Source organism: Capricornis sumatraensis, chromosome 4 (genome assembly GCF_032405125.1).
Source record: "Capricornis sumatraensis isolate serow.1 chromosome 4, serow.2, whole genome shotgun sequence".
NCBI classification, from domain to species: Eukaryota; Metazoa; Chordata; class Mammalia; order Artiodactyla; family Bovidae; genus Capricornis; species Capricornis sumatraensis.
The window spans coordinates 147,208,260-147,235,902 of NC_091072.1; the positions used below are offsets into that span (position 1 = coordinate 147,208,260).

At 43.0% G+C, this 27,643-nt stretch overlaps 1 pseudogene; it reads right to left on the reverse strand.

The window, feature by feature from the left end:
• Window positions 1-23,044, reverse strand: part of LOC138077643 (antigen WC1.1-like) — a 152,145-nt pseudogene extending 129,101 nt beyond the window's left edge.
• Window positions 23,045-27,643: the final 4,599 nt, after the last annotated feature.

The window sequence follows — 27,643 nt, forward strand, 5'->3', positions numbered from 1 at the left end:
GGATGCATCACACCACTCACCTGGGAACCCGCAAGATGCAGGACCTGATTAGACATGCCAAGATTACCATGAGAGACGTCAGATCAATGATAGAAAATATCGTATCAACCTGCAAGGCCTGCCAGCTCACCGACGCTGCCCATCATCCAGCCAACCACGGGTCTAGAGAACGCGGGAGTTGGCCAGGAGCATACTGGGAGGTGGACTTCACCGAGGTAAAACCGGGTAAATATGGATACAAATATCTACTGGTATTCATAGATTCCTTCTCAGGGTGGGTAGAAGCTTTCCCCAGCAAGAGAGAAACAGCACAGGTGGTGGCCAAAAAGCTGATTGAAGACATCTTGCTGCGGTTCAGGTTTCCTGCACAGGTGGGGTCGGACGATGGGCCAGGCTTCGTATCTCAGGTAAGCCAGGGGGTAGCCCGGGCTTTGGGGGCTAGGGGGAAGTTGCATTGCACTTATAGGCCCCAGAGCTCAGGACAAATAGAAAGGATGAATAGAACACTCAAAGAAACATTAATAAAACTAGTTGCTGAGACTGGCGGGGACTGGATGACTCTCCTCCCCTTTGTCCTATACCAGGTGCGAATTTCTCCCTACCAACTGGGACTTACCCCCTTCGAAATTATGTATGGGATACCTCCCCCAATAATTCCTAACCTAAAAATAAAGGTGCTAAAAGAGATAGATGATTAAAGATTACTCTTTCGTCTCCGGTCCTTACAATACTCCCACAGGGACACGTGGAAGAGGCTCAAGGCATTATATGAATCAGGCCCACCACCTGAACCCCACCGCTACCAGCCAGGAGACTGGGTGTACATGCGCTGCCATCATCAAGAGACCCTAGAACCCAGGTGGAAAGGGCCCTTCCTAGTTGTCTTGATGACACCCACTGCTCTCAAGGTTGATGGCATATCCACTTGGGTTCAATACACCCATGTACGGCCTGCGGACCTGCTCGCCCTAAGGGAAGAATTCGTCCCCCAGTGGAAGACCAAGCTCGACAAAACAAATCCACTCAAACTCAAGCTACAAAGGCAATAAAAGTACTGTTTATACTGTTGTCTCTATGGCTTAGTGCTGCCACTAACCCTCATCAACCAATGAACCTGACTTGGATGATTCTAAGCGCAACTACAGGAGAAGTAATTAACTCCACCTCGGCCATTCATCCCAAAAACACCTGGTGGCCGGACTTGGAATTCGACCTCTGTCTTCTGGCCGCGGGATCTTGGGACATTGGCAAATGGGAGGTAAAGATGCCCAGCAAGCCCGAATGTGGGGCTGGCATTAATAAGTGTAATACTCGGCCCCCCACTAACTCAGGGCCTGGGTGCAGCCACTACATCCAATGGGCAAGCTTATGGGAAACACACTTCTACGTGTGCCCTGGAGGGAGACGGGACCGGGCGACCGTCAATAACCGCTGGGGGGCTGACAAGTTTTATTGTGCCGATTGGGGATGCAAGTCAACGGGGATGGTCGATTGGGAGCCCCCTATTCGTGGTGACTTGATTACCTTGGGTCACATTCCGGGGCCCACTGGGTCAACTGGAGGACATGGAAGGGGGTCCCTCATAACTGGGCTTTGTATGAACTTTCTTTGCAATCCGGTAAGGCTCAAATTCTCAACTGAAGGAAAAAATTCCCCGGTTGGGAAGCCGGACAATCCTGGGGCCTCCGGCTATATCAGTCAGGATATGACAATGGGTTGCTGTTTACCATCAGGTTGAAAGTAGGACCCATACAGATTGGTCCAAATCAGGGCATAGGGCCCAATTCAGTCCTAGTGCCATGAGACCCTACTCATGCCCCCATTCAGCCCACCCACACCCCTGCTCGAGAACCTACCCAAACCCCTCCCAGGCCCTACATTATTAATACAAACAACTCCCCTCCAGTAAGCCTTACGGGACTTAACATTAAGGACGATCAGGACCCGTTATTTAATATGATAATCAACTCCTATCGGGTCCTAAATTCCACTCGCCCAGACCTGACTAGCAGTTGCCAGTTATGTTATGACATCAAACCCCCCTATTATGAAGGTATAGCTGTCCCGGGAGTTTACATTCAAACCAAAAACCACAGAGCTTGCTGATGGCAGCAGAAAGGAGACGCCAGATTAACCCTCCAACGAGTAACCGGGCGGGGCCTTTGCATAGGAAATGTCCTCCAAACCTACCAACACCTCTGCAATTCTACAGATTCTATAGTGACAACTGGGTACCTGGTGCCTCCCCAGGAAAATTGGTGGGCCTGCTCCACAGGCTTAGCCCCTTGTATTCACAGGCAGGTGCTAAATGACTCCAAAGATTTCTGCGTATTGGTACTATTAGTCCCCCGACTGTTCTATCACTCCAATGATGAAATCCTCCCGAAACTAGAAGCTTCACACTGGTCCAAGAGAGAGCCAGTCTCAGCCTTAACCCTCACAGTCCTACTGGGGTTAGGGGCGGGCGGGGCAGGAATTGAGATATCCTCTTTAATAGTGCAGAATCGACACTATTCTAGCCTAAGAGCAGCCATTGATCTTGATATTAAAAGACTAGAAAGCTCAATCAGCTACTTCCAAAAGTCACTGAGTTCTCTGGTGGAAGTGGTACTGCAGAATAAAAAGGGGTTGGATTTGGTTTTTCTCCAACGAGGGGGCCTATGTGCTGCTTTAGGAGAAGAATGTTGTTTTTATGTGAATCACTCGGGAGTAGTCAGGGAGTCCCTGGCCAAGAAAAGAGAAGGGCTGAGTCAGAGAAAAAGAAAAAGAGAAATGTCTCAAACCTGGTTTGAATCCTGGTTCAATTCATCCCCCTGGTTCGCAACTCTCATATCTTCCTTGGTGGGGCCCCTGATTATCTTGTTACTAATACTCACCTTCGGGCCATGCTTACTAAACAAACTGGTGGCCTTCATTAAAAGCCACATCAACACGGTGCAGCTCATGGTACTCAGATCCCAATATGTGGCCCTACCAATGGTCCCCTTAGCACAAGACAATATAGAGCTGACCCCAGGCCCATGATTGGGTCTGTCTTGGATCCTAGAGAAGGGGGAAATGAAGGACCTAAGCTACTCCATTTTGTTAATAGAAAAACTCCATTTTGTAAGGTTCTGGGAAAAGAGCCTTTGGAAATCTAAGAGCCTTTGGAAATCACCTGACCTCACCCCACCACCCATGAGCCAATCGGACCCCAGACCAAAATCTCCTGACTTAACGCTCAGGAACTTGTGGCCTACCTAGACAATAGGGACCAATCAAGAATCAACACACAACCCTTTGAAAGAAAGTAACCAATCAGATGTTCCCCTACCTAGAAATCCTTTTTTTCCATGTCTACTCCCTATATAAGCAATGTAATCCAAAACCCGGGGCTCCTCCCTATAGCCGCTGTGTCAGTATCGGTGGGAGCCCCAGCTTGAGCTTGGTAATAAAAACTCTTGCTTTTGCATCGGATATCGGCTCCCTGGTGGTCATTGGGAGATTTCGCGACTTGGGCATAACAGTTAGAGGAACAAATCAAGTACTGATGTGAGCCTGGGACCGTAAAGAAGGCTGAACACCAAAAGGAACTGATGCTCTTGAGAGTCCCTTGGACTACAAAGAGATCAAACCAGTCAATCCTAAAGGAAATTAGTCCTTCAAGCCCCCCTGTCCTTCACTATATCCCTGAGCTTGCTTGGAGTCATGTCCATTGAGTCGGTGATGCCATCTAACCATCTCATCCTCTGCCAACCACGTCTCCTTTTGCCGTCAATCTTTCTCAGCATCAGGGTCTTTTATAGTTAGTCCACTTTGAGCATCAGGTGGCCAAAGTATTGAAGCTTCATCTTCAGCATCAGTCCTTCCAGTAAATCAGTTCAGTTCAGTCACTCAGTCGTGTCCGACTCTTTGCCACCCCATGAATCACAGCACGCCAGGCCTCCCTGTCCATCACCATCTTCCGGAGTCACTCCCTTCTCCAGAGGATCTTCCCGACCCAGGTATCAAGCAAGGATCTCCTGCATTACAGGCAGATTCTTTACCAACTGAGCTATCAGGGAAGCCCTCAGAAAGTAAAGAATCTGCCTGCCATGCAGGAAACCTAGGTTCAATCCCTGGGCTGGGAAGATGCCCTGGAGAAGGGAATAGCTACCCACTCCACTATTCTGGCCTGGCAAATCCCATGGACAGAGGAGCGTGGAGGCTACAATCCATGGGTCACACAAAGTCAGACAAAAGGTCTGTTTTCATTCCAATCCCAAAGAAAGGCAATGCCAAAGAATGTTCAAATTATCACACAATTGCATTCATCTCACAATCTAGCAAAGTAATGTGCAAAATTCTCCAAGCCAGACTTCAACAGTTCGTGAACTGTGAACTTCCAGATGTTCAAGTTGGATTTAGAAAAGGCAGAGGAACCAGAGATCAAATTGCCAACATCCATTGGATCATTGGAAAAGCAAGAGAGTTCCAGAAAAACATCTATTCCTGCTTTATTGACTATGCCAAAGCATTTGACTGTGCGGATCACAACAAACTGGAAAATTCTTCAAGAGATGGGAATACCAGACCACCTGCCCTGCCTTTTGAGAAATCTGCGTGCAGGTCAGGAAGCAATAGCTAGAACTGGACATGGAACAACAGACTGGTTCTAAATTGGGAAAGGAGTATGTCAAGGCTGTATATTGTCACCCTGCTTATTTAACTTATATGCAGAATACATCATGAGAAATGCTGGACTGGATGAATCACAAGCTGGAATCAAGAATGCCAGGAGAAATATCAATAACCTCAGAAATGCAGATGACACCACCCTTATGGCAGAAAGTGAAGAAGAACTAAAGAGCCTCTTGATGAAAGTGAAAGAAAAGAGTGAAAAAGTTGGCTTAAAGCTCAACATTCAGAAAACGAAGATCATGGCATCTGGTCCCATCACTTCATAGCAAATAGATGTGGAAACAGTGACAGACTTTATTTTGTGGGATTAAAAAATCACTGCAGATGGTGACTGCAGCCATGAAATTAAAAGATGCTTGTTCCTTGGAAGGAAAGTTATGACCAACCTAGGCAGCATATTGGGAGAAGGAAATGGCAACCCACTCCAGTATTCTTGTCTGGAGAATCCCTTGGACAGAGGAGCCTGGGGGTCTGCTGTCCATAGGGTCGCACAGAGTTGGACACAACTGAAGCAACGCAGCAGCAGCAGACAGCATATTAAAAAACAGAGACATTACTTTGCCAACAAAGGTCTGTCTAGTCAAAACTATGGTTTTTCCAGTAGTCATGTATGGATGTGAGAGTTGGACTATAAAGAAAGCTGAGCGCCAAAGAATTGATGCTTTTGAACTGTGATGTTGGAGAAGACACTTGAGAGTCCCTTGGACTGCAAGGAGATCCAACCAGTCCATCCTAAAGGAAATCAGTCCTGAGCATTCATTGGAAGGACTGATGCTGAAGCTGAAACTCCAATATTTTGAACACCTGATGCAAAGAACTGACTCATTGGAAGAGAGACCCTGATGCTGAGAAAGATTGAAGGCAGGAGGAGAAAGGGATGACAGAGGATGAGATGATTGGATGGTATCACTGACTCAATGGATACGAGCTTGAGCAAGCTGCAAGAGATGATGAAGGACAGGGAGGCCTGGCATGCTTCAATTCATGGGGTTGCAAAGAGTCAGACACAACTAATCGACTGAACTGAACTGAACTGAGAGAGTCAGACACAACTGAGCAACTAACACACACAGTGAGGTATAAAAACAAATAGAGAAAAAAACTAGAAAAAAGTAAGCAAATTGAGCTTCCAAAATGGAAAATACAATATCTGGAATGAAAAATTTTCTGGATTAACTTAACAAGAAGCTAGACATTGCAGAATAAAAGAACTGAAAATTTGATACATAGCAATTGACTATCCAAATTGAAATAGAGAAAAAAGGCAGAAACATATGAGTGGAAAACTAGTGGCATGCGGAATATCAGACCATGTAATGAGAGGGTTACAGGCAGGAAGGCCAGGGGTCTCCAAATGGAGGAAATAGCCTGCAAGTGTCAGATATTTTTATCTCTCTTAAGCGGAGAAGGCAATGGCAACCCATTCCAGTACTCTTGCCTGGAAAATCTCATGGACAGAGTAGCCTGGAAGGCTGGAGTCCATGGGGTCGCTGAGGGTTGGACACGACTCAGCGACTTCACTTTCACTTTTCACTTTCCTGCATTGGAGAAGGAAATGGCAACCCACTCCAGTGTTCTTGCCTGGAGAATCCCAGGGGCGGGGGAGCCTGGTGGGCTGCCGTCTATGGGGTTGCACAGAGTCGGACACGACTGAAGTGACTTAGCTTAAGTGGCAGGAGGAAACAAACTAGCAATATTTTTTCCTTCTGTATAAAAATTTAAAAGGAGGTTTCTCTTAAAATTCTGTGTTGCCATAGTGACACCTGGTTTCACCTGAGGTTAACTAGTGCCTTTTTCTTATGGAAATGTTTATCTTAAGCTATGCTAATGTACTATGCATTTACTCCAAACTCTGTCTTCAAGTCGGTTCCGCCTTTTGGCTCAGAACCTACTTGACAAACCAGTATGGTATACTCAGATATTGTTCCTCTAATCTATGTAAATGAAGCTATTTGTATGGTGATCTGCCCTTCTTCAAGATTCAAGTTAATCATTTTACGGCCCAAGATGAACCATTTGGTGCCAAGATTATCACAAAATGCATCTTATGGGTAAGGGGCCTGGTGCCATTCTGAGTTTTATTCCTTTCTTTCATTAACAGACTACTAGTGACGATATAACATCCAGCTGAAGACTAGCAGGGGGGCACTCTTTCTGCCCCCTTCTGATGCCTATGTCAGAAGCTTTCTCTATCTCCTCTATACTTTAGTAAAACTTTATTACACAAAAGTTCTGAGTGATCAAACCTCATCTCTTGCCCCGGATTGAATTCTTCTCCGGGGGCCAAAAATCCCGGCGTCATGATTCAGCAACAACCTTTCAGTAAGATATGTTATTTGGAGATTCAGTATAAGGTATGAGTAGAAAAAATATTTTACAATGATAGATGGAATTTTTTCAAATTTAATGAACCCACTTATAAACCCACTGATCCTAGAGGCTAAACAAACCTCAAGCAAGATGAACATAAAACCACCTAGGGCACTTGATAATATACTGCTGAAACCCACTCATAAACCAAAACAAATCTTAAAAGTAGTCAGGAAAAACTGACATACTATGTACAAGGGAAAAAATTTAAGTATTACTGAACTTCTTGTTTGAAGTAATGCAAGCCGAACAATAATGCAAAAACATCTTTAAAGTATGGGGGTGGGGGCGGCGGGGAACATTAACTTAGAATTCAGACACTTTTGAAAATAACTTTCAAAACTGAAAGAAAAAGTATTTTCAGATGAATAAAAGATGATAGAATTTGAGACCACCAGACTTATACTACACAAAAATGTTATCTAACAGTCTAAAAGTTAAACGAAATTAAAAATAGAAGAAAACTTGAATCTCCCCAAAGCTACAAGAGTGGTTCTAAATGATAATTCTGCAAGTAAATATTTGAAAATCTTTTCCTCATTTTTAAAAGACTAGAATATTTAAGACAAAAACAATTGCATTATATTATAAAATTCATAATATATTTACAAGTAGAATGTGTGACAATAGTAGCACAAATAATAAGAACAGGGAAACAGAAGTATACTATAGCAAGGTCTTACATTATATAATAAGAGACATGATATAATTTAAAGAAAAATGTGATTAAAGAGTAACAATTTCAACATTATGGTAAACTCTGAAAAAAGAAGCATAGCTAATACACCAATAAAGTGCATAAAATAAAATATTAAAAACATCCAATTAAAGATTAAAATAGGAACAAAGAAAACAAAACAAACAGCAAGTTAGTAAACTTAAACCCAACTATATAAAGGATTGTATTAAATTTAAATAATTTAAACATTCCAAATAAAAGCAAGATAATCAGACTAGACAAAAATAAGAAAAAATCATAAACTGTATACAAAAACAAACATAAACACAGAAACATATTATAGAGGTCAAAAAAGATAAACCATGCAAACACTGATCAGAGAAAACTATACTATCTATGTTAATATTGTACAAAGTAAGACTATAGAACAAAGAATATATTCAGAGAGAAAAAAGGAACATTTCACGATGACAAAATGCAAAAGAAATTATGTAGCTTCAAAATCAGTGTGATGCAGCTGATATAGTGTTTAAAAGAAAATTTATAGCTTTGATGCTTCCTTGATACCTATGTTATAATAGAAAATAAAACTGAGAGCAAATGATCTAAGATTCCATCTCAAGAATCTATAAAAATACAGGAAATCAAAACAAAAGAGAAGAGTAAAAACTAACAGAAATCAATGAAATAGGAAGCATACACAAAAAATAAAATCAATAAAGTCAATTGGTAATTCTTTTTGAAAGGATAATAAAACTGATAATCCTCTAGCAAAAAAAAATTCAATCAAGAAAAAAAAAGGAGAGAATACACAAATTTAATGCCACCATAAATGAAAGAGGGGTTAACATTTTAGATCTTTGAATTTGAAGTGTTAGTCACCCAGTCGTGTCCGACTCTTTGTGATCCCTTGTTCTGTAGCCTGCCAGACTCCTCTGTCCATACGGATTCCTCAGGCAAGAATACTGGAGTGGATTGCCATTCCATTCTCCAGGGAATCTTCCCAAACCAGGGATCGAAGCCAGGTCTCCGGCACTGCAGGCAGATTCTTTATTGGCTGAGCCAGCAGGGAAACCCTTATAGACGTTACCAATATTTAAAAGATATGAGATATAAACAAAATTTTATCCCAATTTGAAAACTGGTCTGAGTCCTTAAAAACTACTTGAAAATACAACTACCAAAAATTGGAAAATCTGAGCAGTCCTGTATTTGTTAAAGAAATAGAATCCTTACTACAGAAATGTCTCACAATGAAAATTGCAGCCTTGAAATGCCAGCTCTTTCATGGAGCTCAGAAACGACTCCCACATCAAAATAAAGACAGGGAGGGCAGGAAGGAATGAGAGCAGAAGGAAGTGTAACACGGAGGCTGTGGTGAATGTGGGAGTTGACCTGGATGTTGATTCCCAACCTCCCTTCCTGCAATCCTTGCGTCTTCATCTCCTCACCATTTTGCACTTCAGCACCACAGTCCTCAGTTTGTGAAGCCCCTCCCAAATTTTCTCTGAACCTCTTGAAGTCCTCTCTGTATTTCATGCAAGCCCCTCTACATCCTTCTCAGGTCATGTTTCTGCTCTGGATTTCTCCTAAACATAGTACTTCACTTCCAAAAATCCAGTAAAGGGGATGAAACTCTCCTTCACATCCACTTTCCTAAAATTGAGAAGAAGAAGAAACTCCAAGACTTCAGTTTCATTTAGAGAACTGAACAGACATGCTATTCTCTTCTTCCACTTTGGCCTACCTCCACTCAAACATCACTAAGACATGTTTCTGAAAATATAGAAGGGATAGACCAGAGAGAGAAAACTGATGAAGAGATTAGCAGAGAGAGGAAAAAAAAAAAAAAACAGTTCATAAGTACGTGAAAGCCTAAAGTAAAGCAGTGTTAAGAAGTAAAAACTGTTATCAAGGTTTAAATGCCAGAACATCCTTTTAATTTTCAAGTGTATCTTAACCAGAAATTAATATCTAGACATTACATGCCTACATGCTAAGCCGCTTCAGTCATGTCCAACTCTTTGAGACCCCATGGACTTTAGCCCACCAGGCTCCTCTGTCCATGGGATTCTCCACGCAAGAATACTGGAGTGGGTTGCCATTTCCTCCTCCAGGGGATCTTCCTGACCCAGGGATCGAACCCACATCTCTTATGTCTCCTGCATTGGCCGGCAGATTCTTTACCACTAGCGCCACCTGGGAGGCCCATCAAGACATCATTTTTCTTAAAATAATAATATTAGAGGCTTCAATATCTCACAAAGTTCAAACACTGCACACTCCATTTTCATTTACAAGCTGATTAATCAAAATAAAGCAGAGACTGCTATATAGTGTTTCCACCAGTTCGCCTGCAGTTGGAATCATGATTAGGGCATTGTGACAATAAAGAATGTTACTTGAAATGCAAGAAAATAGGTTTTCGTAAAAGAAAATTTTCTTTCTGAAATTCAAATGCCCCTTGAAAATAATTATTTTTAATAATAATAACAGAAGAAAATATTTGCAGTGATGAATAGGTGTATGCACACATCATGGTAATGATTTCACAGATGTATACTTACCTCCCTAAGTTTCAAGTTGTATGTCATCCATACTTCAAAGTAACTTAAAAATGAAAATAATTCTTTTCTTAGGGGGTCTCAACAAGTATCATCAAAGATCTGCTGAGGGTGAGACTGGAAAAATCACTTCTGCAGAGATCATCCCCAAAAGAGCTGATTGGCTACGAGCTGCTAGAAACCTACTGCAGATGTTCTCAGGGCTCCCCCTGTCCCACCCACCAGATGGCTGACCATTTTCAAAGACTCAACCACCTACATTAGGAATTCACTGTGAAACCTGATTTTCCTCTAGTTCACCTGGTCTAATGGGAATAATGTCTATGGTGTCTCTTCCACCATTGTGGTAACAACTGGAAACATCTCGGGGAGATACTGTGATGACTCCTCAAACCCTAGTTTCACTGCTGTCTTCACTGCCTCCACCCTGACACAGGTCAAACACACTTAGCCCTGAACACATCTCATGAGTCATTCAGGTCCTCTTAGCCCCACTACCCTTAGTACGTGTTTTGCTAGTCATGTTTCCCTGTTGTGCCAACATCCCCATTAATGGGATGTGAGCTCCCCACCCAGGTGCACCTGTAAGATGACTCTAGCTGCTGCCACAAATCCTCCTTCTGGCCCTGAATGTGATCTAGTGACATTCAAGTGAACCAGTGAAATACCCTCGTGCTTTTTCCTTGTGTAACTGCACGCTGACCCCAGTGTTGTCACTTGTCACTTGTCTGTGTGACTCTTTCTTTTGGCTCTCCGTGCTTTCTTGAGACAGCTCCCTTGCAGCCTCCCTGATATGGTTCCCTCGTTCCTTTGGTGACCCTGTTTCTCTAAGACCAGAGAGCATACCAAACCATGTGTGCCTGCCCCTCTCTTATGTCCTCTCTTGTGGCCAAACCTGACTGGTCATCCCAAAAGAATAAAAAGCAGTTACCAAGATGAAACTTATTCATCATACTTTTATATAAAAGTACAGTTCAGCGGTTGTACTTCTTTGTAACATTTGACTTCACCTCCCTGCCTCTTACGACACATCATAGAGATGTGAAGAGTCCAACTGTCCACAGGTCTGAAGCCTATACTGTCCAGGGCCAAGCAAGCCCTTTCACTCTCTTGAGGACCTCACGATCCAGGAACCACCGTGCCCAGAGTCTTCCCCCAAGGACACTCTAAAGTCTGTGATCTGGTTTTCCCATGATCATTCTGGGAATGAGACCAAGGTCTTTCCTGCTGGATATCCCCTCCCAGACCAGACAGGGCTTACCTGAGCAGACTGCTCCAATATCCTGGTCATGAGACAAGATATGAGTATAGTTTTTAAAATCAGGTTGAACACAGTTATTGATATTCAAAGTTGATTCAGGCTCTGTCCTGTTGCAGAAAAGATAGAAATACCAGATAGTGCCAAGTCTTGGTCCAAAATAAGACCCTCTGGGAGCATCAGTGGCAACTCCACATTCCAAGTGTCTGCACAACATATTTGCATCCTCCAGAAACCAGTACTGAACATACACAGTGCCCCATTCTCCTTGGTGCTTCACTTCCACTCTCCCCTCACAGCTGTGGGCTCCATCCTTTAACCTCAGCTCCAGAGTTGCTAGAGAGACACAGACACAGGACACAGGAGAGATTTTAGGAGACCATGTAGTGGTGTGCTGATAAGTATTTAAAAATGAGTTGTCCGAGAGGAAAAATTCCTGTGAATAGCATTTCTTGACTTCTGTGGTACAAATATTCCTACAATGTCCAACTCTAAGCTCTTGAGAGGGTAACAGGCAGGAAGGCCAGGGGTCTCCAAATGGAGGAAATAGCCTGCAAGTGTCAGACATTTTTATCTCCCTTAAGCGGCAGGAAGAAACAAACTAGCGATATTTTTTTCCTTCTCTATATAAATTTAAAAAGAGGTTTCTCTTAAAATTCTGTGTTGCCATAGTGACACCTGGTTTCACTTGAAGTTAACCAATGCCTTTATCTTATGGAAATGTTTATCTTAAGCTATGCTAATGTACTATGCATTTACCCCAAACTCTGTCTTCAAGTCGGTTCCACCTTTTGGGCTCAGAACCTACTTGATAAACCAGTCTGTTATACTCTAATCTATGTAAACGACACTATTTGTATGGTGCTCTGCCCTTCTTCAAGATTCAAGTTAATCCTTTTATGGCCCAAGATGACCATTTGGAGCCAAGATTATCCCAAAATACATCTTATGGGTGAGGGGCCTGGTGCCATTCTAAGTTTTGAGACATTCCTTTCTTTCATTAACAGACTGCTGATGACTATATAACATCCAGCTAAAGACTAGCAGGGGGGTACTCTTTCTGCCCCCTTCTGATGCCTATGTCAGAAGCTTTCTCTATCTCCTTTATACTTTAATAAAACTTTGTTACACAAAAGCTCTCAGCGATCAAGCCTCATCTCTGGCCCCGGATTGATTTCTTCTCCTCTGGGGGCCAAGAATCCCGGCATTGTAATTCAACAACAACCTTTCATCTTGGGGGCTCGTCCGGGATGTTCTTGGGGCTAGAGCTCCATCTAGCTTCTGAACTTTCGATTCCTAGCGAGGCTAGGCGCTTTCTTGACTACCAATCCAAGTTTGGGACCTAAGCCACAGTACACAGTAACAGTATAGATCACAAGTCCCTTGAAAGTCTATGATCTGATAGATTAGGTTCAGTTCAGTTCAGTCGCTCAGTCATGTCCCACTCTCTGCAACCCCATGAATCGCAGCACGCCAGGCCTCCCTGTCCATCACCATCTCCCGGAGTTCCTTCAGACTCACATCCATTGAGTCCGTGATGCCATCCAGCCATCTCATTCTCGGTCATCCCCTTCTCCTCCCGCCCCCAATCCCTCCCAGCATCAGAGTTTTTTCCAATGAGTCAACTCTTCTCATGAGGTGGCCAAAGTACTGGAGTTTCAGCTTTAGCATCATTCCTTCCAAAGAAATCCCAGGGCTGATCTCCTTCAGAATGGACTGGTTGGATCTCCTTGCAGTCCAAGGGACTCTCAAGAGTCTTCTCCAACACCATAGTTCAAAAGCATCAATTCTTGGGCGCTCAGCCTTCTTCACAGTCCAACTCTCACATCCATACATGACCACAGGCAAAACCATAGCCTTGACTGGATGGACCTTAGTCGGCAAAGTAATGTCCCTGTTTTTTAATATGCTATCTAGGTTGGTCATAACTTTTCTTCCAAGCAGTAAGCGTCTTTTAATTTCATGGCTGCAGTCACCATCTGCAGTGATTCTGAAGCCCAAAAAAAATAAAGTCTGACACTGTTTCCCCATCTATTTCCCATGAAGTGATGGGACAGGATGCCATGATCTTTGTTTTCTGAATGTTGAGCTTTAGGCCAACTTAGTTATGAAACGGTCAAAGAGACTGAAAAGTTTGACCAAGAAAGGAGAGTTTGGTCCACATGCTTTGCCCATTTCTGGTCGGTTCCTAAAGGAGTCATTGGCTGCCTCTTGGCATTGGCAGGTCAGTATAAACCCTTGACAGATTTCTGCCATAAGCCGTATGAGATCACCGTGGAACCGCAGAGCAAGGCTCCTCACTTGCTTTGCACAGGGCATGTCATTCATTCACACAAGCACACCATAGAGTTAGTAAAGCACAGCAGAAAACATGTTCGCTAAGAGAACAAAGAACTAGAGCTCCAAGCATCCTTACCTTGTCCTGAAGGATCCCGGACGAGCCCCCAAGATGAAAGATTGTTGTTGAATTACGACGCCGGGATTCTTGGCCCCAGGACTGAATTCTTCTCCTCCGGGGGGCAAGAATCCTGGCGTCGGAATTCAACAACAACCTTTCACTCTCAGTGTGCCATCACTGAACATGGAGCAGGACGGGAGGTACCAGGTATTTCTCAGGAGCCTGTAGAACCAGCTCCAGGGACACCACCGAGGACAGGCCTTCAGAGACTCTGGATGCTGCCCTCCCTGTAGATGTGCCCAAGGCTACTAGGGCACAGCTTCCCCATCTCAAATACAGCTCGTAGCCCGGGATCCAGGGAAGAACCCTCCCTCTCCTTCCCTGTTCATAGGGAGCATCTCATCCAGCTCAGAAACAGAGGGCTGGGGAACAGGCTCTACAGTGTCCCAGTTATTCCTGCCACCTGTGTTCATGTCCTTGTGTAATCGCCACACTCAAATGTACCTAGTAACATGCATCTAACGAATGAAATTTGACAAAAGCTATGTTACTTAAAGGGCTTGCCTGGCAGCTCAATGTATAAAAAATAAATATCTGTGTACCAATCAATGTAGGAGATAGGGTTTCAATCCCTGAACTGGAACAATCCCCTGGAGAAGGAATTGGCAACTCACTCCAGTATTCTTGCCTGGAGAACTCCATGGACAGAAGAGCCTGATGGGATCCCAAAGAGTTGGACACGACTTAGTGACTGAACAACAAAAACACTGTCACTTGAGAGATTAGGATTCAAGACGACTCTGGTTTCCCCCTTGCTACCTGTCTTGCTCTCTGTCTTGCTCTGTTGAAGCCAGTTGCCATGGTATGACCTAATTATGGAGAGACCTGCATGACGAGGACCTGAGGCAGGCCTCTAACCAACAGCCAGCAAGGGACTGAGGCTCTCAGTTAAACAGTCCAGCAAGGTCTGAACGTTGCTGACATCCAGGTGAGTTGGTCTGAGTGGTTGAAACTTCAGATGATTGCACCTTGTGAGACATCATGTGTCAGAGACCCGGGTAAGTCATGTCAATTCCTGCCCACAGAAATCATGTGATGCTAGAGGTTTTCCGCTTTCAGCTGCCAAGTTTTGTAGTAGTCTGAAGCAACATATAACTAATGTAGGAGGGCAGGAGGCTAAATGAAATAAGGAAAACATTCTTTGATCTCATTTATATGTGGAATCTAAAAAAAACTAAATTCATAGAAACAGAGGGTAAATTGGTAGTTGCCTAGGCAGGAATGAGGGTGGGAGGAATGAATGATGATCATCAAGTGGTACAAACTTCTACTTATAACATAAATAAGCTTTGGGGCTGGAATGTACGTGTGACTAGCTGATAATATTGGATTGTATTCGTGATCATTACTAATAAAGTCAACCTTAAAAGTACTTGTAACACACACACAGAAAAAATAATTATATGATGTGATAGATGTGTTAGTAAACTTAATTGTGGTAATCATTCCATAATACATATATTCTTTTTTAATATTTTAATTTTACTAGAGTATAGTTGATTTACAATGTGCTAGTTTCAGGTATACAGCACAGTGATTTGTTTATATACATGTATATTCATTCTTTTTTAGATTCTTTTCTTGTATAGATTATCACAGAATCCTGATCAGAGCTCCCTGTGTTATACAGTAGGTTCATGCAGTTATCTGTCTTACATATAGAAGGGTGTGTGTGTGTTAATCCCAGACTCCTGATTTATGTCTCTCCCCTACTCCCGGTGTCTCCCCTTTGGTAACCATAAGTTTGTTTTTGGTATCTATAAGTCTGTTTCTATTTTGTAAATAAGTTCATTTGTATGGCTTTAAAATTAATTTTAATCAGAGTATAGTTGCTTTTCAATGTTGTGTTTCTACTGTACAGCAAAGGAATCAGCCATATGTATACATATATCCCTTCTTCTTTGGATTTCCTTCCTATTTAGATCACCACAGAGGACTGAGTAGAGTTCCCTGAGTAGGTTCTCATTAGTTATCGATTTTATACAGAGTATCAATAGTGTATATATGTCGATCCCAATCTCCCAGTTCATCCCAGCCCCTTCTCCCCCCACCCCAGTGTCCACGCTATGTCTGTGTCTCTGTTTCTGTTTTACAAATAAGATCATCTATTCCACCTTTCTAGATTCCATGTATATGTTTTAATACATGATATTCATTTTTCTTTTTGACTTACTTCACCTGTATGACAGTCTCTGGATCCATCTACATCTCTACAAATGACCCAATTTCACTCCTCTTTGTGGCTGAGTAATGTACCACTGTATATATGTGATATTCATCTTTCTCTGTCTGATTTACTTCACTTAGTAAGATAATCTCCTACACCCATGTTGCAGCAAATGGCATTATTTCATTCTTTTTATAGTGAGTAATATTCCATTGTATAATATCACATCTTCTTTATCCATTTCTCTGTTGATTGACATTTAGCTTGCTTCCATGTCTTGCCTCTGTAAATAGTGCTGCAATAAACACCAAGGTGCGTGTATACTCTCAGATTATGGTTTTCTCTGGATACATGACCAGGAGTGGGACTGCCAGACCAGCTGGTAGTCCTATTCTTAGTTTGTAAAGGCATCTCCATATTGTTCTTCATAGTGGTTGCACCGATTTACATTGCCACCAACAGTGTAGGAGAGTTGCCTTTTCTCCACACTCTTTCCAGCATTTATTGTTTGTAGATTTTTGATGACAGCAGTTCTGACCAGTGTGAGGTGACACCTCATTGTAGTTTTGATTTGCATTTCTCTGATAATCAGTGACATTGAGCATATTTTCACCTGTTTTTTGGCCACCTGTATATCTTCCTTGAAGAATGTATATATGTATTTCAAACCATCACACCGTACACCTTACAATTATACCTTATTATATGGTGATTATATCCCAATAAAGCTTGGATATAGACTAAAACTTTTGTGAATGTAAGGGAAAATTGACAGAGGAATAATGGTAATGGGAGCTTGGAATATATTTCTCAGCCTTTAATACTTGAAATAAGCAATTTAGATAAATTATATTATATACAATTGACATATACTAAACATTCATGCATATGAGTTTATATATAAAGCTTTACTGTCACTACTATAAATTCTAAATGAATAACTTCATTTCTAGAATGCAGTCTCAGTTTAAATTTTGCCTCTTTAGGGACACCTTCTCTGCTTCTCCCAGCTAGATTAAGTAAGCCTGCTGATGTCCCAACTGATGGCAGTTATCAAAGTTTATTATAAATTCTTGTTTTGGTGCCCAGCTGCACTAGACTATAAGTTTTATGAGCCAGGAACTTCATTCATCACCACGGGGGCCTCAGCATCTGGGGAACTGCAAAGGGTATGGAGTTCATACCACACGAGTGAATCCTCCTGCCAACGCAGGAAAGGTAAGAGATGCAGGTTCTATCCCTGGGCCGGGAAGATACCCTGAAGTAGGAGGTGGCACCCAACTCCAGAATTCTTGCCTGGGAAATCCCACGAACAGAGCCGGGCAGGCTACAGTCCATGGGGTCATAGAGTCAGACACAACTGAGCCTCTGAGCACACAGCCCATTTTTAAATCAATAAACATTTGTGGGTGAAAGTCTAAATAAATTCCAAAAAGAACATGTGGAAATGATGTGATTTAGTGCATTTCTCTGTGGCATTAAAATCAGTGAGAAAAGAATAAGAAACCATTCAGGTATGATATAGAAAAAATAAAATTAGATAGAACTTGACATCATATGTAAAATAACTTACACAGTTATTTAGTATTGAAATATATTTAAATATATTCACAAAATTATAAGAGTAAGGATAAAATAATTTTCTTAAACTTGATGTGGTAAAGAATTGTCATAACAAGGCTCTGAAAGTAAAAACAAATACAGGAAATTTTTGTTGTTATTCAGTTGCTCAGTCATGTCCGACTCTTGCGACCCCATGGACTGCAGCACACCAGGCTTCCCTGTCTTTCATCATCTCCTGGAGCTTGCTCAAACTCATGTCGATTGAGTCAGTGATGCTAACCAACAGGAAATTTCAATAGGCAATTAATATTATTAGAAACTTCCATGAGGGACTTACCTAGTATCCAGTGCTTAGGACTCTGCACTTTCACTGCAGGGGGTGCAGGTTTAATCTCTGGTTCAGACAGTAAGATTCTACGTGCCACGTAGTACAAGCCAAAAGGAAAAGAAAAAGCAAATCCCATGAAACTGAAAACAAGGGAAAGATAAAATGAAACAATAGACTGAAAGAAACATCTTCAGCCTATAAATGGAATAATTCAATAAGGACAAAGACATGCACCCAAACTATTTGGGTTCAAGTCTTGCCTGTACTTCTTATAACTGACTGACCTTGGGCAAGTGACTTTGCTTTGCCTCAGTGATCTATTTCGGGGGATAAAAAGTATATTCTTCCTTGTAGGATTGTTGTGCACTCAAATGAGTTCATATAAGTGAATGCAGTATAGGTGGTAGTGTAGTTGTAGTAGATAGTAGTAGTCTAAAGAGCTTCTATATAAGTCATAAAATAAAATATGAGAAACATCGCAAGTTGAAAAGAACAAATGTCATGAGAAAATAATTCACAAATAAAGGATTAAATTAGTTAATATACATGAGTTTTTGCTATAAAAACAAGCTAAGACTTTAAAACTTCCTAAGAAGACAAAGTTGGTGAGGTTATGTGGAAGCTAACATTTTCATGGATACAAAAGTTGGACTATAAAGAAAGCTGAGCACCGAAGTGTAAGGCCGGACCCCGGGACCATCATGGGCCACCCCTCCTCTCTCCCGCGGGCGGGGGAAGTCCCTAATGGAAGGAGCCTCCCAGATCCTGGGGATCAATGACAGCACACTTCGCCAGCTAAAGCCACCCCACCCCTACCACGTAGAAGGACCTGTCAGCCCGCGACACCTCAGCCTGGCAACCTATCCAAACCCCCGTCCATTAACCGTAACTTTTTCAGCGATCTAGCCTGACCATCCCTCGAAACAAATGTATATAAACCACCCCCAACACGGCCGGGGCGCAGACTTCCTCGACCTGCCTCGTTCGGGTCCGGGAACCCCGCCCGGTAGTGCTAACCATTAAAAGCCTGTTAGACACCCTTTTGGTGTCCTGGTTGTCTTTTACCTAAACATGAAGAATTGATGCTTTTGATCTGTGGTTTTGGAGAAAACACTTGAGAGTCCCTTGGACTGCAAGGAGATCCAACCAGTCCATCCTAAAGGAAATCAGTCCTGAGCATTCATTGGAAGGACTGATGCTGAAGCTGAAAGTCCAGTACTTTGACCACCTGATGTGAAGAGCCGACTCACTGGAAAAGACCTTGGTGTTGGAAAAGATTGAAGGCAGAAAGAAAGAGAAGGGGACGACAGAGGACGAGGTGGTTGGATCACCAACTCAATGGATATGAGTTTGAGCAAGCTCTGGGAGTTAGTGAAAAACAGGGAAGCCTGGCATGCTGCAGTCCATGGGATTGCAAAGAATCAGACAGGACTGAGCAACTGAACAGTCACAATATTGTAATGGCTTCTGCCATACATCAACATGAATCAGCCATAAGTATACATGTATCCCTTCCCTCTTAAACCTTCCTCCCACCTCCCTCTCCATCCCACCCCTCTAGGTTGTCACAGTGCACCGGCTTTGGGTTCCCTGTGTCATACAGCAAATTCCCACTGGCTACCTACTTTATATATGGTAATGTATATGTTTCAGTGTTATTCTCTCAAATCATCCACCTTCTTTCTCCACCACTGTGACCATAAATCTGTTCCCTATGTCTGCATCTCCACTGCTGCCCTGTAGATAAGTTCATCAATATCATCTTTCTAGATTCCATATATATATTCACTGCACTCATCTCACACGCTAGTAAAGTAATGCTCAAAATTCTCCAAGCCAGGCTTCAGCAATACATGAACCGTGAACTTCCTGATGTTCAAGCTGGTTTTAGAAAAGGCAGAGGAACCAGAGATCAAATTGCCAACATCTGCTGGATCATGGAAAAAGCAAGAGAGTTCCAGAAAAACATCAATTTCTGCTTTATTGACTATGCCAAAGCCTTTGACTCTGTGGATCACAATAAACCATGGAAAATTCTGAAAGAGATGGGAATACCAGACCACCTAACCTGCCTCTTGAGAAATCTGTATGCAGGCCAGGAAGCAACAGTTAGAACTGGACATGGAACAACAGACTGGTTCCAAATAGGAAAAGGAGGACATCAAGGCTGTATATTGTCACCCTGCTTATTTAGCTTCTATGCAGAGTACATCATAAGAAACGGTGGGCTGGAAGAAACACAAGCTGAAATCAAGATTGCCGGGAGAAATGTGATGGACAGGGAGGCCTGGCGTGCTGCGATTCATGGGGTCACAAAGAGTCGGACACGACTGAGTGACTGAACTGAACTGAACTGATGGGCACCTTATCTTTGAAAAAGGAGGCAAAAATATACAATAAAGAAAGACAGTGCCTTCAATAAGTGGTGCTGGGAAATTTGAAATTAGAATATTTCTTAACACCGTACACAAAATAAATACAAAATGGATTAAAGACCTAAATGTAAGGCCAGAAACTATAAAACTCTTATAGGAAAACATAGGCAGAGCACCCTTTGACATAAACCGCAGAAAGATCCTCTATGATACACCTCCTAGAGTAATGGAAATAAAAATAAGCAAGTGGGGCATAATTAAACTGAAAAGCTTTTGCACAATGAAGGAAACTATTAATATAAGCAAGGTGAAAAGACAAGCCTCAGAATGGGAGAAAATAATAGCAAATGAAACAATGACAAAGAACTAATCTCCAAAATATACAAGCAGCTCATGAAGTACAATACCAGAAGAAAAAAAAAAACAGAATCAAAAAGTGGGCAGAAGACTTAAAGAGACATTTCTCCAAAGAAGATATACAGATGGCTAATAAGCACGTGAAAAGATGCTCAACATTGCTCATTATTAGAGAAATGCAAATCAAAACTCCACTTTTAGTATATTATTAAGAGAAACAATTTTGGATGGTCCTTACTTAAATGTAAAGAAGTACAAAGCAACTTTTTTCATAATGGCAAAAACACTGAAAACAACTAAGTTTCCAATAGAGATGGTTAAGTGAGTATATTGCATTTCAGTCATATAATGAATTAACTGGAGGCAATTAAAAATTTCAATAGTATTTCTATTATATCCTGTATTTTTAAATTCTGCAATAAAACATTTTAGTGTGTAAAAGAATAGGTAATGATATAGAAAAATGTCCAAAATATATTACTGATTGTAGAAACAGGTTACAAAATAATATATATTAATATTAAATTATTTAATACTGAGGGTTTAAGCTTTTGTGTCTAATGGCATAAATTGCATCTGCAGGATAATTTTATGCCTACATCCAACATGAATTTCAATAGACTTCTATAATGTGTGCCCAGCTCAGAAATCATCAGATGCTCAGAAAAACCAAGACTATCATATTAAAGGGAGCAAGTCCAATGTTGTATGAAGACTAAAATTTTAGTAGGATAACTCTAAATGGTATTGTTTCAAAGAAAATGAAGGGCTTTGGTGAAACACTCTTGCTTCTTAAAAAGCTACTGAGGAAATGGTCTACAGTTTGCCTAGTAAGGACAGGGAGCTTGTATCAGAACATCCATTATCTTCCTCTTCATGGAACCAAAACCCACCTCTGCCCACCAGAGGTCCTCAGAAGGAGACTGTTGAGCATCTGCTCAGCACTCAAGGAGCAGATACAAGAAGAGAGGGGCCTTCCTGAGGAGAGCTGTGGACTGGAGGCTGAGGTCTAGGGGACAACAGTGAGCTCTGAGACAAGACAGGGCAGCACTGAGTCTCAGCAGACCAGCACCCACATCTGAGAGCCGCCTCCTCCAGGCTGGAGACCAGATTCTCTGCAGCCCCATCCCTGACCCCTGCCATTCTCTCACTCAGGGAAACCAGCTCCAGGGAGGGACAGGAGAGGGCACGAGAGAGAAAGAGCTTCCTACAGAGCCACAGCAGATCCTGGGAGGGGAAAGGACCATCCCAGGCCCCCAGCACATCAGGAAATGTCACAGACACCAGGGCAGAGACTCGGGAATTTATACACCTGGGCTGCACATTAACTGATCTCTACAGACAAGAGGTCCCCTCTCCTGAACACGGGCTTCTCTGCTCTGTAGTGGACACCTGGTGGGGACAGGCGAGGCCAGCAGGCAGAGTCTCTCACAGAGCCCAGTGCTGGGCAGACACTTCAACAAGCAAAGGAGAGCCCAGGGGATGGGGGAGAGGAGCCAGAGAGAGGCAGGCAGGTGCAAAATATCTCTGATCTGGTCACATGCAGTGGCCGTGACACCCAGCCCTGTGGGACCCTGTGTGCTTCACAGACCAACAGACACAGTCCCTGCTCAGCAGCCCAGATCCTCTCACACAGACAGGCTCCACCCCCCTTACACACACATACACACACACTCACTCACCCTCACACACTCCTCACTCACCCTCACACACTCTTCAGTCACCCTCATACACATACTCTCTCTCACACACACACACACACACACACACACGCGAGCGCGCACACAAGCACAGAGCCCACAGGAGCATAGACAGGAAACACGGGGACCCAGGGGCAGTGCTCACACACCAGGCACGTGGAGCGTGTGGGAACAGCCCAGAGTCCCAGCTGGGGTCAGTCGCTGGACCTTCCACACACTGGGAGCCACTGGGACCCTAGAAGCTCCCTGAGAACAAGGGAGACAGTGGAGGGGACTCAGGCTGACCCAGCTCAGTCCAGACAAAACCCCACTGCTCTGTAAAATCTGCTGCTATGACCAGTGGACCCCGCACAGGAGACAGACCAGTATTCACAGTCACCGTGGCTCCTTTTTAGTCAAAAACACTGAGGCTCAGCTCCAGAACTCCAGACACCTTTCCCTTCACCAAGGGGTCCACTCCTGCTGTGGACCCAGAACAGAGGGCAGCTCTTACCTTGACCACCCACCATGGTGCCGAGGAGGAGGACACAGAGTCCCCGCAGGGAGAGGTGTCTGCCCAGAGCCATCCTGACCCCACGTCCTCAAGGTCACAGTCCCAGCTGCAGGATCAGCCTGTGGGAAGGTGTCAGGGTGCCAACTGGGGTCTATATAGACCACCCCTTACACCCTTCCTCCTGAGAGCCAATAGCGACACCTCTCACCATTTCAGGCACTATCAGAGGCTGCATCTGCCCCTTTCTGCAGCTCAGACACCAATGAGCTTCTGAATCTTCAAAATCTCCTTATATGAGCAACACGGTCCTTTGACCTCCTGCCTCTGTGGTCCCGGAGAACCAGGTGCCATGACCAGGGTGGCGTAGAAAAGTCACATCAAAAAGCATGAGTGATTCTCTCTCCCCTGATCATCCTGGCTGATCCCCACAAACTATGAGATCTGGTAGGGTCAGGGTGTGGGATTGGTTGGCCTGTATAGACTATCTCTGGTGGAATCAGGCACTGATATTCCCTGGGACTGAGCTCTGGGTGGAAGCAGAGAACTCCAAGAAGGCTTGAAATTCAAGAATAATTATCAGGCCAGCAGAAAAAAAGCATGAGAATCCACAGGTGAGTGTGGAGAGGGAGAGATGGGAACCATCAAGTTGGGGGGATGAAATTGTTGGTCTCTCCCTCCTTCTCAGAATGATCTGGAGACTGGGTCCTGGATCACGTACATGTGGGCTCAGTCATGTCCAACTCTTTTGAGACTCCATGGACTTTGGCCCTCCAGGCTCCTCGGTCCATGGGATTCTCCAGGCAAGAATACTGGAGTGGGTCCCATTTCCCCCTTCAGGAGATCTTCCCGACCCAGGGATGGCAACTTCATCTCGTGTGTCTCCTGGATTGTCAGGCAGACTCTTTACAATTGATCACCAGGGAAGCCTATACTCTACACAGGTACAATAAAGGACACAAAAGCACAACCACTTGTAGAGGATGCACGCGCCTGACAATGTACAACAGACAGGTGAACTACCTTACGTGTTTGGACATGGGAATGCATGTCCACATCTTTCAAAGTTCACAATTTGAAGGTTCATATGTAAGGGATTTACTGTATTAATAGTTAGCTCCATTAATGGTAATAATTTATCAATCATTATCAGAGAGAAAAAGGAAAAACTGAAAAGGATATGAAGGAAGATGGAAAGGAAAATTCCATATCTTCATTTTTATGTAATTAATCTAATGGTAGCTTTTGAACTGTGGTGTTGGAGAAGACTCTTGAGAGTCCCTGGGACTGCAAGGAGATCCAACCAGTCCATTCTGAAGGAGATCAGCCCTGGGATTTCTTTGGAAGGAATGATGCTAAAGCTGAAACTCCAGTACTTTGGCCACCTCATGTGAAGAGTTGACTCATTGGAAAAGACTCTGATGCTGGGAGGGATTGGGGGCAGGAGGAGAAGGGGACAACCGAGGAGAGATGGCTGGATGGCATCACCGACTTGATGGATGTGAGTTTGAGTGAACTCTGGGAGTTGGTGATGGACAGGGAGGCCTGGCGTGCTGCAATTCATGGGGTCACAAAGAGTTGGACACGATTGAGTGACTGAACCGAACTGAACTGAAAAACTCACCGACCAATGCAAGAGACTCAAGAGACATGGGTTCAATCCCTGGGTCAGAAAGATTCCCTAGAGGAGGGCATGGAAACCCACTCCAGTATTCTTGCCTGGAGAATCCCATGGACAGAAGCCTGGTAGGCTATGGTCCCCAGGGTAACATAGAATAGGACACAACTGAAGTGACTTAGCATACATCCCCTGTTACCATAAAAATTGCTTAACATAACTTTTGTCCACAGTCCAGACTATTTACTTAAAACTGATACTCAGAACAGAAATTACTATATTTGCAGAATAGAAATTCATTATTTTTCAGAAATATTACATTTTTTACCATATTGCCATATAGCACCCAGAAGTCTATCTGTTCTCCTATGAATCACTCAACCTTCTTGAAAAAGCAAAAGGAAAAAATAAGCTTCCCTCTCTCACTCCACTCCAGGTCCAGGTTACTGTCTCTCCCAGGAGTGGCAGGGTTGGAGTTTTCCAGGCAGAGGAGACGTCTATGCTGATGGCTCCTTTCAGTCTGTGCCTCTGACATTTTCCAGGGCTCACTGCTGGCCCGCTACTCAGGTAGACATGCTGCATAGTCTCTACCTAGTTCCCTACATAGTCCTCGGTGGGCGCTAGCCTTCTGAGTTCCGAATACGTAAAAATTAACTTTTACAAGAGAAGTCCAAGGTCAAATCATAGTCCACTCACTGTATCAGTGCACTTGCCCAACACATGAGGGTTTCAGCTTCTTACATGGATATTGATCAGTAGCGAAGTCATGCCCAACTCTTTGCAACCCCATGAACTGCAGCATGCCAGGTTTCCCTGTCCTTCACTATCTCCCAGAGTTTGCTCAAATTCATGTCCATCGAATCAGTGATGCTATGCAACTACCTCATCCTCTACCACCCTCTTCTCCTTCTGCCCTCGGTCTTTCCCAGCATTAGGATCTTTTCCAATGTGTCAGCTCTTCACATCAGGTGCCAAAGTATTGGAGCTTCAGCTTCAGCATCAGTCCTTCCAATGAATATTCAGGATTGATCTCCTTTTGGATTGACTGATTTGATCATCTTGCTGTCCAAGGGACTCTTAAGAGTCTTCTTCAGCACAATTCAAAAGCATCAGTTCTTCAAAGCTCAGCCTTCTTTATGGTCCAACTCTCACATCTATACATGACTATTGGAAAAACTATAGCTTTGACTATACAGACCTTTGTCAGCAAAATGATGTCTCTGCTTTTTAGCACACTGTCTAGGTTTGTCATAGTTTTTCTTCAAAGAAGCAAGCATCTTTTAATTTTGTGGCTGCAGTCACTATCCACAATGATTCTGGAGCCCAAGAAAATAAAATCTGTCACTGTTTCCACATTTTCCCCCATATATTTGCCATGAAGTGATGAGACCAGATACTATGATCTTAGCTTTTTGAATGTTGAGTTTTAAGCCAGCTTTTTCACTCTCCTCTTTCACTTTCATCAAGAAGCTCTTTAGTTCCTCTTCACTTTCTGCCTTTAGAGTGGTATCATCATGCGTATCTGAGGTTGTTGATATTTCTCCCACCAATCTTGATTCCAGCTTGTGATTCATCCCGCCTGGCATTTCTCATAATGTACTCTGTATATATATATTAAATAAGCAGGGTGACAATATACAGCCTTGATGTACTCCTATCCCAATTTGGAACCAGTCCATTGTCCCATGTCCTATTCTAACTGTTGCTTCTTGTCCTGCATACAGGTTTCTCAGGAGACAAGTAAGGTGGTCTGGTATTCCTATCACTTTTTAAAAATTTTCCCCAGTTTGTTGTGATTCACATAAAGGTTTTAGCATTGTCAATAGAGCAGAAGTAGATTTTTTTAAATTCCCTTGCTTTTTCTATGATCCAGTGGATGTTGGCAATTTGATCTCTGGTTCCTCTGCCTTTTCTAAATCCAGCTTGTACATTTAGAAGTTCTCAGTTCACGTACTGTTGAAGCCTAGCTTGAAGGATTTTGAGCATTACCTTGCTCAGCGAATATCAATCGCTATCAGGTTCCACTTTGTAAGCATGCAGTTTACAGGAAGACCACAAGGCGGCAGAGCTGGGAATGACAAATTCCTGGAAGGTAGGGTCAAGTGAAATCTAAGTGCATGGTATTTTTTAAATGATCACAATATTATTTTCATATTTAAACATCTTAGAATGGTCTGTTGATGAAGACATTGGAATTTCATTGTTTGAACTATGAAGAAATAAATTACAATAGAAATATAGATACTAAAGAAATTGATTAGGTAGATTTAAGGATGGATTGATGGTGATAGATGAATATATTGATACATAAATACAGAGACACAATATGTATATATAAGGGGCTTTTATTTATTTTTTTATTTCACTTTACAATACTGTACTGGTTTTGCCATACATTGACATGAATCCGCCACGGGTGTACATGAGTTCCCAATCCTGAACCCCCCTCCCACCTCTCTCCCCATATCATCTCTCTCGGTCATCCCAGGGCACCAGCCCCAAGCATCCTGTATCCTATATCGAACCTAGACTGGCGATTCGTTTCTTACATGATAGTATACACGTTTCAATGCCATTATCTATAAGGGGCTTTTAGACATGCTAAATCCCTTTCCTTTTATTACATTTCAGCTAGTCACCAAATGAGGTTTCAGGGAGAGAAAGAGATTGTTATGGGAAATAAAGAGAAAGTAAGAGTCATCATTCAACTCTAGCCCTCCAAAATACGATTTTGGAGTCCCAAGAAGAAAATACATAATTTAGAAAGACGAAGCATTTCTAAACTGCACATGTTCCCCCTTTGTATGTTGAGGGTTTGATTTGGTAGGATTCTGAACACAGCTGTACTATAAAGCATACCTAAAGAAGATACAAAATATAAGTTAAAGGAACTGCCCCAGACAGAAAAGTGAAAGTGAAAGCATTAGTCACTCAGTCACTTTGCAACCCCAGGGACTGTAGCCCACCAGGCTCCTCTGTCCATGGAATTCTCCAGGCAAGAATACTGGAGTGGGCTGCCATTTCCTCCTCCAGGGGATCGTCCAGATCCAGGGATCA